This window comes from Strongylocentrotus purpuratus, unplaced genomic scaffold (assembly GCF_000002235.5).
Source record: "Strongylocentrotus purpuratus isolate Spur 01 unplaced genomic scaffold, Spur_5.0 spur5_scaffold_3, whole genome shotgun sequence".
NCBI lineage: Eukaryota > Metazoa > Echinodermata > Echinoidea > Camarodonta > Strongylocentrotidae > Strongylocentrotus > Strongylocentrotus purpuratus.
The window spans coordinates 33,506,796-33,523,933 of record NW_022145609.1 but is presented as its reverse complement, the minus strand read 5'-3'; the positions used below and the strand labels follow the sequence as shown (position 1 = coordinate 33,523,933).

At 38.0% G+C, this 17,138-nt stretch overlaps 1 long non-coding RNA gene across 1 annotated transcript in view; it reads left to right on the top strand.

Annotated features, from left to right (window-relative positions):
• Positions 1-2,155: 2,155 nt before the first annotated feature.
• The window catches only part of LOC115928659, a 28,338-nt gene continuing 13,355 nt past the window's right edge, over positions 2,156-17,138 (top strand). Inside the window, exons 1-2 of the long non-coding RNA XR_004066148.1 lie at positions 2,156-2,474; positions 5,273-5,329. This is a non-coding gene — a long non-coding RNA (uncharacterized LOC115928659). The remainder of the gene's footprint in view (positions 2,475-5,272; positions 5,330-17,138) is intronic.

Sequence of the window (17,138 nt, the reverse complement as noted above, 5' to 3'; positions counted from 1 at the left end):
ATTGAAATTTACCGGGAGCACCGGTAAATCTTTATATTCAATTTTTCTCGAAAGCAGAAGTGTTTTAGGGGTTAACATTTCTGGTGTTTTTAATACAACCACAGGGGCATCCAAATATATCAAAATTGTAAAGAATCACTATCCACCCATTTTCAAAATTTCCCAAAACTTTGTAATACCTTTAACATTTAAAGCGATAAAACAGAGAAATGAAGAATAAATTAATAGAAGGAAAAGAAAAGGAGTTTGATGGAGAAATGGAAACAAATTTATGTAGAAAACAATGCACATACATTTTTTTTACAAAAAACATGAAGATTTAAATTTCAACTACAATCTGGTATTCTCTTTCTTCTCACCCCATCAAAGTCTTTTCAGTATTATATTTTCAAGCAGTTTACAGTTATATAGATTCATTGATTAGAACAGGGACTGTATCCCAAGTCCCTGATTAGAACTTGCACTATATACTACAAGTCCAATTTACTGCCTCTGCTGATTATTGAGCTTAGGGCCTACCTGTATTACAAGTTTTAACTTTCGGGAAAATGGGACCGGGGCATAATGATAAGGTAATTATCATCATCTTGGCCTTTACACTGCATAATAATGTTTAAAATCAAATCAAATCAAATCAAATCAAAATCAAATATGTAAACTTGAATAGAATTCACAATAATTATACCTTCAATAAACAGGTACAAACAAAAAGTACCAATATAGTTTTATGATTTAAAAAGGATGATTACTTTATAAATCACTGGGGAACACATAGTATCAAAGCCAAACTAAACTCTACCGGCAAATTCAGAGGGGGCCAGGGTGCCTTGGCCCGTTCCCCATAACATTTTGGATGTCTTTTAAACCGGGCTTTTAAACAATGGTTTCATTTTGAGATTTTTATTTTATTTTTTAAACGCACAAACAGAAAGACTCACAGGAGGCCCGATAGCTCAGTCCAGGGGCGTACGCAGGGGGGGGGGGGGTTGGGGGTTCAACCCCCCCTTTGGTATTTTTATGTATGTAAACCCCCTAAACCCCCCCCCCCCCCACTGAGCAACTTTTCGGCCGGCGCGATTTTCAAATTTTCGGGAGCAAAATATTTTGGGCCAGATTTTAAACCCCCCCCCCCCTTGAAAAAATACAAGCATTTATGCTCTCTTAGCAGTCAGGTAAAATAACTACCACCATTCAATACAAAATAAAAGCAAATCAAAAATATGTCCTCGGAAACTATTATGCTGATCGTGAGAGCGATATACGATAAATAAATTCTCAAAAATTAGAGAAAATATCAAAGATTTAGTGGGGGGAAAAAGGTCATGAAGTCTTCAAATTACCAGTAAAGAGATTTACTGACAGCAATTCTGAGAAGGGGTGGGCCTATCACATCCCCATATCAGTCCCTTCCCCTCTCTCTACCCCCGCCCTTGATCGTAGCTCCTAGCGTTTATATCGACCCTGTAAAAGTGATAGGAAATGTGTTTTTCTTTATTTTTAGTTTTGTTATCAATTAATCTATTACTGCAATCTTTTAAGCATTAACAGCTTATCTTAGCTAACAATGAAAGCGCCAAACGAGCCATTAATTATTATTATTATTATTATTATTTTTTTTTTTGGGGGGGGGGGGGTCTCGAGGGGGAAAGGTGGGGCATTTTCTTTTCATTTGAATAATGTTGGAGTTATCCATTAATAAATGAGTTTATGTTTATTTTCAAATTCCAAGTCAGGAGCATGTCGAAATGTTTGAATTGCTCTAGGTGTCGTTGCCTAGTAGTAGAGCCCCCGGCCATTTTTGGTGAAGTTTGGCTTCTTCTAGCAATTTCTCATCCGGAGAGGAATTTCTGTTTATGAAGTTTAAGAGCAAGAGCATTCTAATGATTAATTACACAGAGGTATCCCTTCTCATATTACTTGGCGATAGGCTTCTTCTCGTTGGAGGGAGGGGGCAACCGGGGGTGGAGGGGGGGGGGGGGGGGCAATTGCACCCATTTATAGCTGATCTGGGGAGCAGAGACTCAAACTCGCGCGGCGAAGTTTCGCTTCTCCCAGAATCCTCTGTTCTTTTCGTCGCCGCCATTATTCGACCTCGCTCGGTCGAATGTTGTTACGAACACACGCTACACAATCGTCGCCTCTATTCTGTATGGCTAGCTCGCCTGAAACCGCGGCCGCAATCGTACAGTGCAGTGCGCACGGTACTACGAAACGGAGCGTATTGAATGTTCGCTGAATGAATGCGTTGCGCAGGCGAGCGTCGTATGCTAGCTACAGCTATTGTGTTTGTGTGTATATTTATGTGTGCGATTCAATTTTGCATTTAGATTGCTTACACGGACAGTACGCAACCCGTTCATGTATCAACTACCTGCCTCAGTCTTTTAGCTCTTCTGATCTGTAGCCTCTCTCATCTCTATTCTCTACATTTCTATCCTGATCACCTTCTTCTTCATTCCCTGAGAAATGGACGGGTGAGTAGCCTGAAGGGGAGTGGACAAAATTCCACTATCCCGTCACCCCAAAATCATGATTTTCCAAAACGTGTCTTCTTTTTCCATGCCTCGTGCTTTATGCGTGGGGCTAGCTTGGCTCATTGCAAAACGAATGCATTGTCACCGTAGTATACACACACTCGATCTAGGCATTCTGCTACCGCGTCCGATCCAAAACGTTCAGCGGGAAAACTTCATTCGAAAATGAGTGACTATCTTGCATAACCAACAAAATGGTGCGGTATTTATTTTGATTGAATTGCTCAAAAATTATATCAAATGATGTAAATAAATCAAGTTTAAAATTGCGCCTCTGTCTTGCTCAAATTGTAATGAAAACTGCTCGTTGACGGGATTAATTGGCTTCTGTCTCGCACGAAAAAAACGAGTGACAATGCGGGACATTTTGAACAGTATGTGGGTGCATGCATTGGAAGTTGCATTCGCCATGAGATGTGCTATGTAATGTGTCGGTGTCGGTGACGATTGGTGTGTGAAGCTAAACACTCTTTTTGATGAGCTGAGACAGTGAGAGATGTAAAACTTTAAATTCAGCTCTTTCCATTGCTAAATGCCTAAATCGTGCAACTTGAGTTGAAGAATGTCACTAAAATTTGATTCATTTTCATTGAGATGATAATTAAAATTAAAAATTGCCAAATGGTGTTTTTTTTGGGGGGGGGGGCAGGGCTTAAATTAATCCCAAGGCCATGGCCGTGGATGCCCTTTTGATTGGCCTTTTCATTGGCCTTGGAGATTTTTTGTGCCCTTTCCAATTATTCCTATTTGTGCTGTAATATAGGAATGTGCCCTTGGTAGGGTCTACAGAAAAGTGGCCTTGCCCTAAAAATATTGAAATTTAAGGGGGGGGGGGGTGTTGGTATTTGCTCAAGTGAGGGTGTACCCTGTGCTGTCTTGGCTATGGCTGAAGGCCCCTAGCCGCAAGACATGACATAGACTCTAGGCTGGAGTTTCATGTAGGGGAGGGGGGGGGGGCAGGAAAATGGGGGCTGCTCGCTATTTAAAAAGACATAAGATGAGGACTGCTATTCGTAAGGACTACTATTCATAAGGACCGCTATTCATAAGGACCGTTACTCATAGTCAAAGGAGACGGTCGCTATTCGTAATATGAGAAGAGGGTCGCTATGATAGGGGTCCCTATTCATTATACAAGAAGAGGGTCGCTATTCACCAGTAATGGCCCTTATGAGTAGTGACCCCCCAATATAAATCATGAATAGCGACCCCGATCTCGTATTATAAATAGCGGTCCTTTTTAGTACTGCCCTCATCCCACATTATGAATAGCGGTCCTTCATGTATAAGAAGTAAAATGTTATGACTAGCGAGGTTACCCCAAGGGAAACGTACTATACAAACCCTGACATTCTACACAGTTAAGTCCAAAGAATGATAATGAAAACAACAAACAAACAAACAAAAACAATGAAGTGAATGTTAAAAAATTACATTAAAACCTGTACATTGTAAGAAACTCAAAGTCTTAAACAGTTTTTCTGTTTTCCTACATACCGGTAGTTTCAGGATCAGTAAGAAAAGTGATTTTGAAGTTTTGGTCATTATATTGAGTTGCATGTGAAGGAAATATGTGGGCAATGATCATCTAACATCAAGCCCCAAAGGACCGGTGGCGGGTAGGGTGGGGGTATTGCGACCCCTAAAAGATCTCTTTGCGAGCAAGCTCAAGAGGGTATTCCCCATCCACTTATTAAAAAAAAAAAGAAGGAAGGAACTTGGGACATTACATTGTATACTATATTATAGTCAACATTCAAGGAAGCACTATCTACATGTTAGTCTCCAGTGACCCATTTAGAGCATTACGTCAGCTGCTCTGCAAGAAGGCTGTCACTGCTATTTAAAACACATAGCTCTTGGCTCTGGTTCCTGTATTTAAAGCTAATCTTTGGCTCAGGTAGGGGCATCGTATATCGAGACTCTGGAGAATATGGCTGTAATTCATTCAGGATTGTTTATCCTGTAGTAGATCGATTGTTTGAACCAGTAAAATAACAAACTCACAAGAATTTACTGGCCATTATCTTCTATAAAAACCACAACTCTCATTTGCACATATCTGTGACCTGTGTTATTTTAAGACATGGCATCAGGCTTACTTACCTTGATTTCCTTATCTTTCTATACTCATTACTCAGCCCCTGTACATTTCCTACCAAAATCGTTTGTTGTGTCATTTGTTTGTAATCTTCAACGTAAGTTTTGTTGCATTCTGTGAGAATATATTTTCTATCATAACCAGAACTCATGCAGAAAATAAGAGAATTGTGTACTAATTTACATGGAGATCATTCACTGTTTAGCAATATTCTATCAAGAACTACAGTTTTGTTTCACTTGGGCCTAAGTTAAGTGGAGGAGAAAGTTATAAATATGTGTGGCTGTGAGTGGCAACATATATGCCAGAGGTTATTTAGTGCTCTGAATGATCTGATCCAGTATGCCATATTGCTTGCAAAGTACAATCATGATTAAGTATGAGCTCACTGTCTGAACCAAAATTCTGATCAATTTAAAACATTTCATTATTTTTAATTTTATAGATGCCCTGGTTGTATCTCTATGGGACCCCCCCCCCCAATGTAACAAATCACATTCTAAAAAAGATTTGCAAACCAGGATTTATAACAGAATCCAATTATACTCAAAAGCTTTCTTTGCAACCCATCAAAGTCAGTTGAAAGGTTTCATAATAATGACTTCATACCTGTACATGTGTACATTGTGTGTTTTAGATCGACGGACATCTTGGCAATATCATCTGAAACTGACTTGTGCAGTGAAGTTCAACTGTGAGTAGATAATTCAATACCTTTTGTGTGTATTTAGCCTAGATATATACCTTCTGAACTGGACATTGGGTGGGACTACATATGGTTTTAATTTCCATGAACCTTGATTAGAAATTGTTATTGAAGGTTGTGAATCCCATCATGTTGCTCCATTTGATCTATATGTTTTCGCAAGCAATTTTAGACAGTATTTCAGAGTAGTAGGTGACATGTCTACAAAACTCAATATTGATGCATGATGTTGAGGGGGAGTTGGGTATTTGCTTGAACTTGTAATGTAAATTTCAGTGAGTATGTCTATTGGAACTTGTAGTCTACGGGCTCAGACTCTGTCTCATTTCTTTGAAGAATTGATTTATTGTGTGCACAGTTGCTTGAAAAGCTGTCATCAAATAACGTGGAATTTTGTTGCTGATTAGTCTTAACCATCATGTTATTGCTTGTAAATAACACCTAATGATCCAATTGATGGTTTATAGAAACTATTTCATCTCTCTATTTTAGTGACAATATGATTTAATCATATCAAATCTAAATTATGACAAAGCATGGTTAATGACTGTGCATTTGTGGCTGCAAACACAGATATTTCACAAATGACATATTTTATGCGCATCTAATGTAGATGCAAACACCAATTAGAAGGCTGACTTTGAATGTGTAATGATAATTACCCATGTATTTTCCTTTCACTAATATGACAGTAAAAATCTGTTTAGAGCAAAATGTTGTTTACTCTGTATTAAAATATACAAGGTAATGCCCTTCTGGCTCAAAACAGACATAAATAATTTTCATGATACTATTTCAGGTTTTCATGTCACATGATCTGCACATTCATTTTTCCTCATACAGGTCATGCCACATATCAGATACCATAACATTTATCAGAATGAGGAAGGACGCTTCATAAATTGTGCTTAAATACAGAGAATTAAATGACCTGGCTCATGACCTTTGTGTTGAATAGCTTGCGATATCGCTGAGTGATTCTATTTGATGGGCTAGTGATTATTGTTTGCGTAGTCTGCTAGCATTGGAGTAAATTCAGAGCAGAGCTTTGTGGCGGGAAATCTCCCACATATTAAACTTTATTGAAAGAGCACCGTCTCTCATTTTTGCTCCCGGATACAGCCTTTGAGAAGATGATGCGATTGATATTATTGAATAAAGGAAATTTTTAGTAAGTTTGCCACTAAGATACTACTTGTAACAGAAGAGGAAATAAAAATTAAATTGTAATGTAAAATTCTGTGAAATAACCAGACACGATCAGAAAATTGAATAAAAGGAAATTTGAATCCGTGGTAATGTTTGTAAGTGAAATATCATAGAAATTGCCTCTGAGAAACATCTTTAAAGAACTGTTACAGAAAACAACATCAGCAACAACAGCAACAAAACCACGATAAAAACAAAACCACAACAACAACATGTTTATTTTTGGTTTGTGAAAGAAGCACAACCCATGCCTCCAAATCCCAATACTGCAAAATATAATTCTAGGTACAGTATAAACCTTTGCCACATTGTACATGAATTTTGGGATGCATACATCTGCTTTTTGCCAAGTTTTTTTAGTGATGAAACCTGACATTATGTGAACGCTTGTATGTCACGACTTGCTTCTTTTCTATTTCTAACTGCAATACTTCCCCTTTCCCAATCGGAGGCGGTGTTAGAAGGCACAGTTTAATCTTCAAATCGTTCAATAATAAAGAATAGAAAAAAAATGGGTCCACCTCTCCTCCCCCACAGCTGGTTAATTTATTGTAGAAGTACCTAGAGAATAACCTGTGCCAGTCTTAAAAATAAGATATTTTTTGTTCTCTCCACCCACCTCTCTGGGCATTATGCGAATGCCAGATGTGCTCCCTTTGAATGAAAGCAAGAACGTTGCCCTTGCCTAAGCCCTAATCCGTGGGATGTTTGTGTTGTGTGTTCTTGATTTGAAATGTGTCTAGCTGGCAATTCCATGGTGTAAAACTTGACTACCCCCAAGAAGGTGATCGAGGAAACAACTTCAAGGGTTGCCGCTCAGCTAGCCCGCTTCCTTAGGGCAACACTAAATGGCTCAGATATCCTAAGGGCAACTGATAGCCCTGATTTGCACTAAGAAGTAGCTCAAGCTACAATGTAGTAACGGTTGGGTAATTTCCCCTGATCAGAAAACATGCCCATTTTTTTTAATGGCAGATGGGCAAGCATATTGCCTTGTTTGGAACCGCAAAGGCATCAAATCAATTCTGTGCAAAATGATGAATTATTGCTCTTTTGGCTCAAGCATTTTCTGTGGAGTTGTTGGTCTAGCAAGGTCTGCAAAGAGCAAATCACTTTGGTTATTTTTTTGTTAATAGGAAGTCCTTAGTTCCCCTCCTCCCTGTAAAGAAGTTTGAAAGAGTGAAAAGAAGTGAGGTACATTAATTCTTTGTTTCATTGTTATTGAGAATAAAATTTGACTTAAATTGAGTCTTGGGAGCTTTATCAGAAAGAAAATATAAAGGAAACAAAAATTTATAAAAAGAAAAAATGAATTATTTGAATGAGGTACATGTAGGATGAAGAAAAAAAAATGAAAAAAATGAAAATAGACTTACGAAAACTACCCTGGATAATGCTGTTGAGTCATCAGCAAAGAGTTTATAGTTATTTAATTTATCAAGATTATCAATTATATCAAATTAAATGTGTCATTAAAGTAGCAATCTCGGTCTTTTTCCTGTTCAAATGTCTTCTGTATTCTATTTCAGGATATGATATTTGTTTTGCAAATCACTTATACTGTCATAATTAAAACCCTTTCCTGAGTAATGTCTTTCTTGACCTTAGAAACTGCATTTAGATAGTAACATAAGCAATTCAAAGTTTATAATGCCATTTAACTAATGTACATGTAACTGCTAATGTTTGCATTGACATACCAACAAGAGTGATTTTTAAATTACCTCCACCTTGAAAGCTTTCAAGGAATACATACTGTACAACGTTTAATGTACCGGTAAATCTGCAAATTTTTATAAGATCTGACTCGTAAATAGAGAATCATTAGTATGATAATGACTCATTGCTTATTACCTCTTGTAATGTTACTTTCTTTTGATTGAAGATTTATAAACAACCTGAGTCACAATGTCCATCTACATGTATCTACGTCCCATAGCTCGGAGGCCGTCGATTCACCTTCTGGAATAAAATGCTCTCATAGGCATCACAGCCTGTTAACAAGATAGCAATACATTAATGAGGATTTTTAGTGAATGATGTAATGTAGCTCTCGAAACTGGATGATTGAAAAGAGTGCCGGAAAACTGAAAAAAAAGTTACTAGTAAAACAAGGAATTTCAGAAAGAGTGCAGTGCCAATATCTCACTCAAACTCATATCTGGAAAGAGGTCCCATGACAAAGAAGTATGCTATTTTGAACAGTCCAACTAGCTTGGGATTTGATTTTCGTGTATGTGTATCTATCATCTTTGGACTTATAGTCCATACATGTACTATCATTGAACAGGTGCGCTATGTAGCCAAATCAAATGTCAATTGGATAGAGGAAGTGGGTAATAATGAAATTGCTCTGATTGTGTTGCTGTGCATTCCTGTGGATTTTTACCTGTGGCCATACCGCGATGCAGGGATAACCAATGCCTGTCTTTGGCTTTCTCATATTCATATTCTCAATTCCCTAATCTTCGTTTCGCGGTTTGCATTTCCAATCCGTGAACGCGTGATGCGTATGAATGTGTCGTTTATTATTCATGTAGGTCACGATTCCTCCAAGTTATTGGTGTGTGTGTGTTTTTGTTGGGAGGGGGGGGGGGGGGGCACAGAGCCTCTTTTGGGACGGCAATTTTGAAATTATTCCGCCATAGAGTCATATTCAATTGCACTAATGTAGTCATGGCATTGTCTTTTTCCATGTACGCCTTTTTATAGATATTGCATTTTGCCGTTGCTCTCTTACTGCTGTGCGACTGTGCAGTGAGGCGTGTACACACTTTGCAGGCTCCACAATGGTAATTGTTGTACGCAGTGTGCGACTTTTGAACCGAATGTACTGTCTCTTGTCTGGGACTGAGTAAACAGTCTGCTGTTCCGCATTGGAGACTTTCTTTGGTATTGCTCACATTTTTTGTTTGGCTTGCTATGAATTTGGACCCCATGTAGAATCTTCCATTTGACTAAAACAGAAAAAGTCTCCATTTCATTTCAGCACTTGCACTGATTAGATGCAGTGAGGTAATTTTTCAACTGTAGTAATGACAGGAAATAAGTTTTAATATGATCAAACCGAACTTGCTGTGTTTGTACTAGGCCACAGTTCTGTCAATTATCATGGTTCTTTTTTTTTGTAACTGAGTACTTTTTATCAAAAGATGATGAAGTTTTGCTTGGCCTGTTTAGCCTTTAGTCTTAACCTATAAGAAGTGGTATTGCAGGCAAATGTAAGGTTGTGTTCTTCACTTCTGTAACTCTACTTTTGAAAAGACCATGTGATTTAATACATTATTGATTTTCTTAACAAAACAACAACAACACATTTGCTGTATTATAAACACTTCAGAACTACTTTAAACCAGTTTGTTTTGAAATGTAATTCCACTTTACCAAAACTCAATCTTTGCTTTTGAGGTCTGAAAATAGATCTTAGACAGAGTAGACATTATAACTGTAGGGATCTGAACTGCCAAATTATAAATTTACAAATAGTACACATATGTACAGTATGCATGATCATCGTCATGGCAAATAGTATGTTGTAGACTATCAATATGATGGCATACAAAAATAATGCATGGTGCACCCGCAAACCTACTGTATAAAATATACTTGTTTTTGTAGAGCTCTTCATTAGACCTTGTGGATAATTTTCCCTGATTTTTGTGAATTGTGTTTGTGATTAGGTTTTGTATGTGGTAAATAACTGTAAATGCATCTGCATGCGTTAACAGTACATGTACTTTGTCACAAAAGAGTATAAATCGTGTGCGGAGTTCAAATACATTAGCAATAAACGAAATGTCTTTATGGCATCTGCAAGCAACCTTTGGAGTTTTAATTCCATCTCTTAAATTTACCATAATCGTTCACCTTTGATCTATCCTTGTATGGCTTTCATTTGATGCTATGCTACGCAGTAACACATATTATGTGTAATTTTACTGTTAAAAAAAGCTGCCTAGTCATTAGTGTTTACTTGGGCTACATTTGATCTTCTTCAATGTATACTATACAACTAAATTACCAGTATTCATACCCCTTGTAAATTTGATGATTTCTGTGTTTTCGTAACCGTAACCTAAGGATTAAAGGTGGACTCGTTGAATTAGGGCCTTTTTGAATACTTTTGGATGTAAGCTGTATGTCACATTCTCAAGAAACATAAACCGGGACAAATCAATTTTCACATAGATAAAATAATAATGTATCCTTAAGACAAAATACATTGGACCTGCCCAAATATTGATAAAAAGGACTGAAATACCACTTTTTATAAAATATACACTGCAAACCAAATTAATGGAAAAATTGAACTTTTATGCCTACATTTAGGACATTTTCCAGCAGGGTACATGTATATAATTCCATTGAAATTGATTTTTCCAAATAACAGTATGGACAAATTGTATGAATTTGCCAGAAAATGCATCTCATACATGTACACTGTATATACAATTTACACGGCATGCGTATCCTTAATAATATACATGTATGCAGTGAACAAGAAAAGTGTACGATGTAGAGTAGGTGTACTTGGAAAAATCGATCAGATCATTTGACACGGTGAGTTGCCTCTCTCAATGTTCACCCTATCTCTGCTACACGACATCTACAACCCGTTTCCTCGGCATAGAATGGGCATGTATCCGAACTTGCTCGAAACCTCTTGCCGGGATGCATTACATGGAACGCTTTTTGCATGGCTATACAATCTTCTTTTCTTTTTTGAAGAGAGAAAATGCTTGTTACAGGACGAGCTCCTCGGAGACCCACAGACACATGGCCAGGGACCTTGAGGTGTCAACGTTAACTTGAACCGTGTAAGTCATGCTTCTCCCCAAAATGACTCCTCAGAGATAGAGATCGAGGTCCACTGGCAAAATGATCAATGCCAGAGAGAAAATTGGTAGTCTCCCCTCAGACCCTTGAGGGAGATGGAAGATCGAGATCAAAGTCGGTGGTTTGGGGTGGGATTGTTGCCCATAAGGTCAGTGTTGTCAGATTTGTTCAGATCTAAATCTTATGTCCCTGGCTTAAAAAAGGTTAACACGGGGAAGGAAGTCTTTCATAAAGAGCTTTATTTACGTGTTCATCAGCCCGCATTTACACTATACCCTGGATGTGTACATACATATACAGTAGGCTTGTTCAGCATTGTGAGTGTTTTTTCATTCTAAAATAAACTGTCGATGTGAACGTGGTCAAGAGACATAGATTCAATTCCAGGGAGGATATGAGTTTGTGTTGTAGGGTAGTCCTTGGAGAGCAGCTGATTTGCTTGGCGTGACCCTGAGGTGGGACAGAAAGGTTTCAATCAAAAGAGTTACATCTACACGTACTCTGTTCATACTGTACTTTCATCCAGCTAGACTCTTGTCTCTGATAATGTGAACATGGCCAGAAGACATCTCAATTCTTGAGAGGATGTGGGTTGGCGTTCTAGACCCTAGAGAGCTATTGATTTGTTCTGTCTGACCTTGGGCTTGTAGCGAGACTTCAGCGTTTAAGCAAAGGCTGCATCTGCCTACACTGTTCTCACGTCGTTCTTTCATCCTGCAAGACTAGTCTCTATCAATGTGAACATGGCCAAGAGTATTATAGTTCCAGAGAGGATGTGTGTTTTGTGTTGTAGACCCTGGAGAGCAAATGCTCTGTGTGATCCTGTGGTAGGAATGACAGGTTTTAATCAAGGGCTGCATCTACAGTGTATACCATGTTCATGTTCAAAGATCAAGATACATTTATCTTGATCTGAGGAGACACAAACAAACGAACCATGTTCATACATCCAACTTTCATCCAGAAAGCGTCTAGTATTAACCGATGTGAACATGGCCTTCAGAGTGAGACTCGGTTTTGAGAGGATAATGGTTCGGTGTTGTGGACCCTTGAGAGCAACTGCTCTACATGTTACCTGTAGGTGTGACAGAAACTTCACTCAAGAGCATTGTACATTAATGTTTATACCTTCTCTGTTCACACAAAATCTTAATTTCATCCCATAAGACTCAAGTCTCTGCCAGTGTGAAGAACATGGTCAGTGAGACATCTCAATTTTTGAGAGGATGTGGGTTTGGGTTGAGGACCCTGGAGAGTAGTTTTGTCTGACCTTGGGATTGTACATGTAGAGAGAGGGCTGCATCTGCCTATACTGTTTTCACATCCTTCTCTCATCCTGAAAGACTCCTGTCTCTGCCAATATGAACATGGCCAGGAGACGTCTCAATTACAGAGAGGATGTGTCTTTGGCATTGACTCTGGAGAGGAGCTGATTTGTTCTTTCTGACCTTGGGTTTGTAGTGGGACTTAGAGTTTGAGCAAGGGCTGCATCTCTCTACACTGTTCTCACATTTTCTCTCATCCTGAAAGACTCCTGTCTCTGTCAATATGAACATGGCCAGGAGATGTCTCAATTCCAGAGAGGATGTGTGTTTGGTGGTGTAGACCCTAGAGCGCAACTACGCTGTGTAACCTTGATGTAGGACAGAGAGGTTTTAATGAAGAGATGTTTTAATGAAGAGATGCATTTACCTAGTGTGTTCTTACTGTTATTGTTTAAATACTCCAAAAATGTGAACATTGCCTGATATTGGACTGCTGCTTATATGCAAATGCAAAGTATGAATGTAAGACATTTATGCTTCATTTGCATGGCTCGTTCGAGAAGTGTCAAATCGAGATCGGATGTGGGATGTGTTGTAGACTCTAGAGGTCTGGGGAAACAGCTGAAAAGTTGTGTGTGACCTTCAGAGGGAATGGAAAGGTTCCTCCATAGATGCAAGCTGCATCTGAATCTACACCAAGTGGCCTGTTTACACTGTGCCACAATCGTAATGTAATGTAATAACATTTTGTGCCATGAGGTTCGAATGCCAAGCGCCACCCAGCTGTACAATTTTCATTTGATATGGTTTTCAGAGCAGTCTAGAGTGGCACCCTGATTCTTTGTTGTCTTTTCGTTCAAAACAATACTCAAACAGGCGTTTCACTATCCAAAGTTTCTTTAAACCATGTTCAGACTAAGAATTAATTTAATTGCTTATCGTCTAGCTCAGGGAATAATTTTCCTTAAATTTTTTGATTAGCAATTTCAGCCGATGGATAAATATTTCAAATGAAATTCTGTACATTTCTATGGAAGAAAACTGCTACACAAAAGATATTTTGTATAGCAGTCATGCAAAAATGCATAGCAAATTGCGATGCGATACCAGGAAAATTATTCCCTGTAGCTATACGATGAATGCTGCTGGTCTGAACGCTGAGTAAGAAAATGCAATATTTACCACCTCAAATTATATCTGCAAGCTTCGGCTGCTATATTTATTGCGTCATCCTCGTCGAGAGCTCTGTTTGTAAGGCTAGCCAAACAAGAGCGCTTATTGCTTGCAGGTTGCAGGTTTAAGCAAACAAGAAGCATTCATCTTTTGCAACTTTTCCATAACCAGGTGAAGATGTTTGATCTATATTTTCTTCCTCTATCTGCAAAGTTTGCAGGTAAAAACATACATTCTTCGCTTGGCTTGAGATATCATCTTGTGAATCGCCTCAGACTGACCTTTTCATTTTTTGCATCGATCGTGGGAAGCTGGTTCCTAATAGTTGACTCATGATATTTGAGGAGGAAGGAAGTGTAGAGAGCATACAGGTTTTGGGACTGGATTATGAATTGAGACATACAAAGTGTCATATTTCAAACATGAACATTTATGAAATATGAGGAGCACTTTTGCTTTATTACCTGTTGAGTGCTTTATGAGGTAATTTCAACTGTAAGAAAATTAGAACAGGTTTTCAATAAGTGAGGCCGTGGAAGAGGTTGTCTTTCTTCTTAAGATTTAGAATGGGTTCATGGGTGTATGCTCAACGTCTCATGTCATGAAGAATTGTTGGTATACATCAAGATGAATGTGAAAACAGAAAACAATTAATTTAAAGCAGGCCTGCATTATAATGGCATTTATTCAACTTCTCAGTCTTGTCTCTGAAGATTTTTTTTTCTATGTGTGAAAAAATTCTGGTAGGACTGCCACAGTCAACCTGCTGATATGCATATTTAGAAATAATCTTGTTGGATGATTTCAAGCTTTGAAAGGTGAAAGCCTGCAGCTGGAACATGTTATGGACCAACTTGCTGGTGGCGTATCCAGAAATTAGTTAACAGGTGATAGGGGGTGGAGGGGGGGGGGGGGGGGAGGGGGTGAATGGAATCCTCTCCATCTGGAGGGAAAGCACATGTACATATATATCTTGGCTGCCCTGTGCGTCTTACTGCAAGTTCTGTTTTTTCTAGGGGAGGGGAGGGGGGGGGGGGTGGCTCTAGGGGCTAGGGGCTAGGCTAATGCTGGCTATATCTCAGACGAGATACACCATTATTTTCACATCCAGGTCTTTTGATCTGCCGTATTATGATTTTCAGTCTACAGGTGGATATTTGTTCATTGCTATTATTCTTTCAAATAAGGAAAGGATAAGGAATCTTTCCTCTCCAAAGTTATTCTTAACAATTTACAAAATGTGGTTATTTTGACTACTTGCTACAATAGCTAAATTAGCTATTTTATCCTAGCATTCAGCCTTGTAACAGGTGACACTGCACCTACACATGTACCTGTATCTCTCCTACACTGATCAAATCACGATTAACATCGATCCAGACGCATTCTCCTTATACACGCTCAATTTCAGTGTTGGGGGCTTGCCAATTTCATAATGAGTTTTTGGCTCAGTATACATTATCATGCTTTCGATTGGATTGGAGGGGCTTGTATCGTGTTTACTTTGAAATTCAAAGCAGATTTATAATGTGAGTGAAGACGAGTGCAATGGTATATTGTACACAGCGTTTATAGCAGTGCATTCATGTGGGATGCATGAAATGACCTGTATGCACATCTTCTCAAGTTCTGTCTAGTTAGAATGCAGCTTTGGAAGTTGCAGATGATTCACATTTTCCCCCAAGGCCTCAAATCATTTATACCCATCCAATATGATTTTCTTCCCCATTACAATGATGTACCGGTACTTCAAAGAGAGCAATGTACAGCATTTTACACATCACATTTATGGGGTATCATAAATACTTTGAACTTTGAATTAAACCAAATTTCTGCAACCAAATTATTGATATATCTGCCAACAACCCACAGGCTAGAGAGGGGAAAGAGAAAGAGAGAGGGAAGAGAAGGAAGTTTTTTTTCTTCTTCTTAAATTATTTAATCGACAGTACAGTGGTCTTCATGTACAGTCTGTACCCCGAGTATCACCTACATCTGTAGCTTTTGTATATTCTTACCACTTTAGAATCGCATTTTATGTATTTTTAAAACTAGCTTGTAAAATGTCAACAATTCAGCCATAGGCTGCTACGGTAATCATATTTTGTTTTGCACCATAAATAAATTGTTTAAAAAAAAACATGTAGATGGATAATTTTTTTGAGAGAATGTACACCTGTAGGCCTACATGAAGAAGTGGGAAATTGCATTAAATTAACATTTCGTCCATTTTTGTCAAAAGTGGAGATCCAGTATCAGTACGTATTCATACAAGCAAATGTGCCGTAATTTTATATTCAAAGGGGGATCATTGTGTTCTGAATCATATTTCTGTATAAATCCAGTATGGCCATTTAAAAAAAGGGTAATAGTTTTGCGACAAGTAGCTAGTGCACCTGTAAGGGTGTTGATGAGATCCTGTTGAAATGTCAACATTGAAATGATCTTGTTGACAATGTTAGTCAGTATTTTGACTTTTGTACTCCTTATGACTTACTGGGAAGTCCATTGTTTACTTTACTCAACGGCTGAATGTGTAGTCCAACATGCTGATGACTGACTCATGTTCTGGCTTGATTAAAAAAAAAGCAAATTATGAACATACTGTAGTTCAGAGCTCAATGCAAAGGTCAAGTTTGAGATTTTAATTTTTTGTATTTCAAGCCCAAAGTTGCACTAGTGTAATTATACATGTACATTCAGATTAAAATTGTGGCAACTGCCTTTTATTCATAGAGTATACCTGGAGACCTATTACAATTTTCATATGATTCGTGAGCTTTTTAATTTCATTTTGTAGTTCCCTTATTATTTCATATGACACTTTTATATCATATACTTGTACATATACAGTGTATGTTTATATCTGTAATTCCTTTTTGTTTATTAGCTTTCTCTCTTCACTTTGTACCTTTTAGTTGTTATTTATTCTATGTATTTATATTCAATTTGGGGGTTCTATATGATCTGTTTTATGTTTGTAACACAGACTTGCTGCATAGCAGTCCTTTTAGGCCGATGTGAGTTTTACTGTGATTATTAAATGAAATCAATTCAATGTGCACCTTACATGCTTTCGATAGTTTGTAAACTTAAGAATTTTGCCACTTAGAAATCAAGTACTCAAGTACATCACATGAAGAAACCTAAAAATTTGCTTTCAAAACAAAATCAAATTCGCACCACTTCAATCAACACAAGATAGAGCTGATACAGACAGGACCAGGAGGAAATAAGTGAAGACAGAAAGAAGTAGATAAAAAAAGACTGAAAATGAGACAGGAGTAAAAAAAAAAAAAAATGTAGATACAAAA